We start from the raw sequence: 6106 nt of genomic DNA on the forward strand, positions 1-6106 counted from the left end.
ATTTTGTCATTTGCAACAAATGGGTAGAAAAAGAGGGTAATATGCTAAGTGAAATATGTCAGAAAGAGAATGACAAATGCTGAATTATTTTACTCAAATTTGGAATTTTAAACAAATGATCATAGCAACACAGAAAAGGATTTATACATATAGAAAGAAACAGGATGTTCACAAGAAGGAGGGAAATGGGGTAAGGAAAAGAAAAAGTTGAGGAAAATTAAAAGGGAAAATTTTCCAGGTGCAAGTTAAATAAATCAGGGACAAGAAATTTACTCTATGGGGAATAGTCAATAACTATTAAATATATTTACATAGCAACATATCATAACTAAATATATTCTGGTGAACAGTTTGAAATGTATTAAAAATTGCAAACAGTATTTTATGTAGGGGAAACTAGCACAGTGTTATAGAAGAAAGTACAATTCAAAAACAAATAAAGATACTTATAGGAAATTAGATTTGTAATTAACAGAGGCAGGTTTTGGAAAAGGAGAATTTGATTAATGCACTCAAAAGCTACAAACTGCCAGCCATAAAATAAACGTATTCTAAGGATGCCCTGTAATAACATGAAAATTACAATTAATACTGATTTATGTTCTATATGTATGTTGTTAAGAGAGTAGACCATAAGATTACTCATCACAACCAAACGACAAATTGTATTACTTTAAAATTTTATCTAAATGAGAAAATGAATTCTCCCAAAAGTTGCTATGATATTTATTTCATGATAGTTGTAAATCAAATCACTATCCTGTGCACCTAAACTTACACAATGTTTTATGCCAGTTATATGTAAATAAAAGGGGAAGGAAAAATGAAAAGTCAATGGTCATTTTTTCCCATATCATTTCTCATGATTGTTTAAGCAGCAAGTAAACTTGACTCATGATATACTTATCCTAGGTAAAGATACTCGTAAATAAGTGATTCTAATAAATTGTACATAAAGATATTTATAAAATTAGTGTCTTACCATGCCTTAAACTTTCTTCATGTTAACAGCTCACTGCTTCTGTAGGCATCAAAATTTCATTCTGTGTAATCATCTGAGATTAGTGAATGGATACAAATTTAAAACTGGCTGCTCTTGCTGTGAGTGATAAAATTCACTCTCTCTGACCGATGGTCTCATCTCCCCGACAGCATCTGTAAGAATTGAACATGCTAGGTTGCTAAAAATCTCAGCATGGTAAAATCTCAGAACTCCTACAATTCTTAACTGTTTTCCAATGGGAATGCAATAATGACAAAGACTTAATTTTGGATAAGAATGTGGAGTTTTCTCATGGTTGCATAAGGGAATGTGACGATAATCCATGAGATCCACAGCAAACACTCTTGTTCAAGTGCTGGGCAAAGATGTGTAAAGATTCTGCAATATTAGGACAGAGGACTGCTTTCAAAATGATGAGGGCGCTCACTCTATTCCAGGTAGTCCAAGGGAAGAAAAGTTATTGCAATTTCTGTGTGAATGGGAATAATTCAGTGTTTCAGAATCTATAAATTAGTCAAAGTGTGTTCAAAGCCAAAATAAGTTGTGTCAACAATGAGAATTAAAAGAAAAAACTTATTCATAAGCTTAAATTAAAAAGGTGATACAGTCCTGTGCTGGGCTCTCGGTACTAAATAATGTATATGCCTCAGTCCCATTCAAGGGTTCAGTGGCTTGGCCCTAGCATCAGCTCAGAATTCAATGAACAGGTAACAATTAGTATACTGGGAGAAATATAATCTATCCCTCCCTGATTGGAAGAAAATCTGGTGTTTCAATGAAACTCTTAATTCACAGAGATTCTGCCAGATGCAGAGGAATATTTCACTGATGACTCAACTAAGACAGACTTAGTTACTGCTTAACAATCCATCCTCACACACAGACACAGTGGTACAGAGATTTGTTGTATTTAGTGGGAAGAATTCAGTGGGCAGAGCTCAGAGAATAGTTTTCAAAGCACCAGCCAACTTTTGTAGTTTTTCCAATAGTCTAGATTTTCCCAGGTAGAAAACTACAGATGGACAAACAATATTCTTCTTTAGGATTTCTAATTTTGAAAGTAAACTGTAGCTTTTGACTTATCAGTATAGAACCTTGTTAAGATGATCACGGTAAGACCCACTGTCTGATAAGGAGCTGGAAACTAGCTGCTGAACCAGCCCATCTGAACCCCAGAATGCTAATGTACGCAACAACATAGCCACCATCAGAGTTCAGCTGACAAACTAAAAAGCTTGATGTTTTTGTTGTAGGAAGAACCACTGGTGTTCAGACACAGTTCTCCAGCTGTAAGTGGTCTCTATTCTTCTCTTGGTAAAGGTCATATTGGTGGCATGTTGCTAGAGTTCACCCTGGCCAATTTGCCCATTCTCCAGATTATCAAAGGCTTTCTTCACTATAGGTGACACATTTTCAGTACTAAATTCTGCCATTACTGTCTTATCAGCTGACACTACCTGAATCATTGTGAGCAGAAGCCGTAGGCTCCCTGACATTTCCTACAATTTTTCCAGCATTTCAGGGCATTTCACATTCTTAAAATGCTTCATATTTTATTTTAAATTAATGGGAAATAGTCAAAGACTTTCATGAATATTTTATATTTCCTAATATCTGTATAAATTTGGTATTCTTGCAGTTGGACAAATTTTTAATTCTATCACCCTCACCTCCATCTAGTCCACACATTTTAGATTGCAATTTGGTTACTCAATGCAACCACCACAGCCAAGGGTCAACTACATTTTAGATACATCCTCTGTTAAGGTTAGAAGGGGCAAAAGTTATGTGGGGTGTATAAACCTATATTAAATGTTTGCAATGGCACTGTCTTTTCTGGAAAAATCTCTGAATTTAAGAAGTAAAATAATTGGAAGGTTGTATAGTTATTGGTATGGGGAAGGATATCAGCTATTTTGGGATGGGTGGGTGATGAAGAGACAGGAAAATGTCCAGCAAATGGGAATGGAATACTTTAGACCTCTGGAGGCATGAATTAAGAAAATAATAACTTGTCTCCTGTACCTACCTCCAATTACTGTTTTGAGGGATTAGTCCTTGGGCTATGAAAAGAGCTAGTTTTTGGTGAAGAGTAAAGACCATAACAAAATAGTTGGAAAACCATGAGAGTTTTCTTGTTTCAAGAAAGTGGATTTTGCTAAAGTCAACATGTATTTTTCATTCAGTAAATACTAAAATGCATCCTGTGGCATGTGCTGAGCTTACTGTGCTGGTATCCAAGTTAGACAAGGAAAGGGAGATAGACAGAAAACATCTGGAGGAGGTGGTTTCTGTGCTGAGACAGGGATAGTCTAACAAGGTAAAAGGAGGACACCCAAAATCCAAGGATGAGCTGGATTAAAAGTATTGAGTTTGGAACTAACATTGTTGACAATCATTTGCCTGGATATATATCCAGATACAGTGAAACATAAAGATATGCCATGGTAATCAGTTGCCAGATTCATAAAGAAATGACTAAACAAATTTGAGTTTGTGTGCTTAGAGTTGGAAAGGCATTGAATGCCACCCTGAGGACGTAAACTTTACTTTGGCTGGAACATAAAGCAACAAAAATTATTGACTAGAAAATATAATGTAAAATCTTCAGGGCAGGAAATGAAAGCACCAATTGGAATGCTTTTAGAACAGCACGAAGAAGACCATAGATAAAATTACTTCTTAAATTCTACCACATGATGAATGTGCCATCTTTGACTATATCATGTGATCTTTTTGATTCCAGGGATGACATAATAGAGACCATGATCCCTGGGCCGGTTCCTGCATGTATCTCCTGTTCCAATCTATCCTAACTTAACACTTTTCATACTTTCCAGTATGAACCAGAATCCACTTAGTAATTTTCCCTCTCTCCATGTTTTAGTCTTTTTCCAAATTCTCCCATATTTTCTTCTTCCTTACAAGGAATTATTTAAATTTACTCCCATATTTTTCCATAAAAAGATCATATCAATCAGATATCTCTTTCTATCGTTAAATGGCAACTTAGTCTCCTGTTTAACTATATGCTATATTTAAAAAAAATAAGGAAAATACAGGTACACACCTATGATTATTGTTAAAATAAGAAAATTGCAGATATTTGATGACATTTGCCAACATCAATTTTAACTACTGTTATCCTGCATAATCTGGTAGTCCTCTGGTTGATCAGTTGTAATTAGTTTGACGTTCATAAACTGAAAATGTCTGATGAGTTGGCCTTGAAAGAGAGGTAACTGATTTATCAGCTATCACTGGCACTGAAATGCGTGGGTTGATCCCTGGTTGAAGTTTAGGAAAATGAAGTTCATTGGCAGATATTTTGTGATATCTTTATGGAAAAGTAGAAGGCTCCAACATCAGTCTAAAATAATTGCTCTGTATGGGAGAGAAGATGCTGTACTGAGAAATACAAGTTGTAGTTGTAATGGAGTTCACAATACGGCCATTTGTTTCATTGTAGCTGATTTGAGAGTGCCCGTGGACAGGGGTGAACTGATTGAAAATAGCTCGTTGATCCACTGCAATTTGTTCTGGTGGTCTCACTGACATTGATGATGGAGGAGGAAAATCACCTCTGATCGGGGTTGTTGTATCACCAATTATGTGGCTATTAGAGGGCTTTCTTATTAGAGGCATGTTTAAATTTGCAGAAGGTAAAAATGCACTTTCTCCACTAGTGTCAGCCACAAAATCAGAATTATGTTTATCGACATTACCCCTGATTTAAAGTATTTCTTGTTGAAATCTTCAGCCAATGAAGACAACAGACAAGAATTTTTAATCTCAACTCTTCTTTTTATTCTCACTAAAAGCTGGGGACAGCCTCGTTTAACATTTGGATTATGATACAAATGCAGCTACAACCAATGGAGAAACATTTTAGTAAAATTTTAAACCAAAATACAAGACTACAATAAGGCTAACTTATAAAACCTCAGATTCCACGTTTACAATGCAAAGATAATATCATCAAAATATGAACATTGCTGACGATATTTTGAAGTTCCTTATTTGGAAACTATGCATTTAAATAGTATACTCATCAAATTTAAGAAGTCAGCCATTGCAGTAACAGTGAATGCCACTTTTTATAAACAGCCTTAATACCTTTATTTAGATTTCTGGAATTATTCATAGTTGCAAACAAAGTTTCTCATAATATTGACTACTTAAGGCACTATCCTCATTTTTTAGAAAAAATAAAGGATTTTAACCTTAGTAGTTTTATACAATTTTCAAAATTTAGCTTTACTTTTATATTATCATTGATTGATATACAAAATAAAATTTTATATATAAGTTACCATGTGGTAACTAAAATTTCTGAATACCTTTCTTAAAACAGAGACTTCTTTTTCTACTGCCAGAAAGTCAGCTAAACAAGCAGAACCTTGAAAATTCTACCGCACCTTCTTAAACCCATATAGGTTTAGCTGTCTAAGTAAACTTTTCATACTTCCAGTTTCAAATATTCTGAAAGGGGCCTTTCTTTCCAAAACTTCCTTCTTAAAGACATCTTCATCAATCACTATGAAATATCCATTATCATCCCACCAGATGGATTTAAATTGGTCACTCCCAGCTATTTTCCAGAGTTTTCTTGGAAATGTCAGATAACGAAAATCATTATCTTCATCTGGTTCAGTGACACAATGTGTGTATCATGGTGTTTTTATCAAGGATTCTTCAGACAAAGTCTGAAAAGCATTTTCTTCAATCATAGACCTCAAGTCCAAGTCCCCAGAAAATGTTTGATCACACAATAGAGATCTACCGGATTTTGCTGAACCAGTTGGTCCATCTTTACAAGACACAACTTGAATTTCTGAAGAATCATGTGCCATCTCAATTAAATTTATCAACAGCTACTTTTCTAATCTGCATGATTTTGAGCACTGCAGCATCAAATGCTGCTTTAGCAGGCCTGCACAGATAAACTGCTAGACCTTCACAATGAAACTCAACTTGAGTAGCTGTGACATTACAAAACAACTGGCCTCTCAGCAACTCAAGTGTAACATTCAGCCAGTGTTTACTTGTCATTCATCCAGTTAAAATGAAACATATAGGATGCTTATATTTAAAGTGTGATTT

At 34.8% G+C, this 6106-nt stretch overlaps 1 pseudogene; it reads right to left on the reverse strand.

Moving 5' to 3' along the window:
- Positions 1-5301: 5301 nt before the first annotated feature.
- On the reverse strand, positions 5302-5856 carry LOC140693443 (heat shock transcription factor, Y-linked pseudogene; annotated as a pseudogene).
- Positions 5857-6106: the final 250 nt, after the last annotated feature.

This window comes from Vicugna pacos, unplaced genomic scaffold (assembly GCF_048564905.1).
Source record: "Vicugna pacos unplaced genomic scaffold, VicPac4 scaffold_19, whole genome shotgun sequence".
Lineage (NCBI taxonomy): Eukaryota > Metazoa > Chordata > Mammalia > Artiodactyla > Camelidae > Vicugna > Vicugna pacos.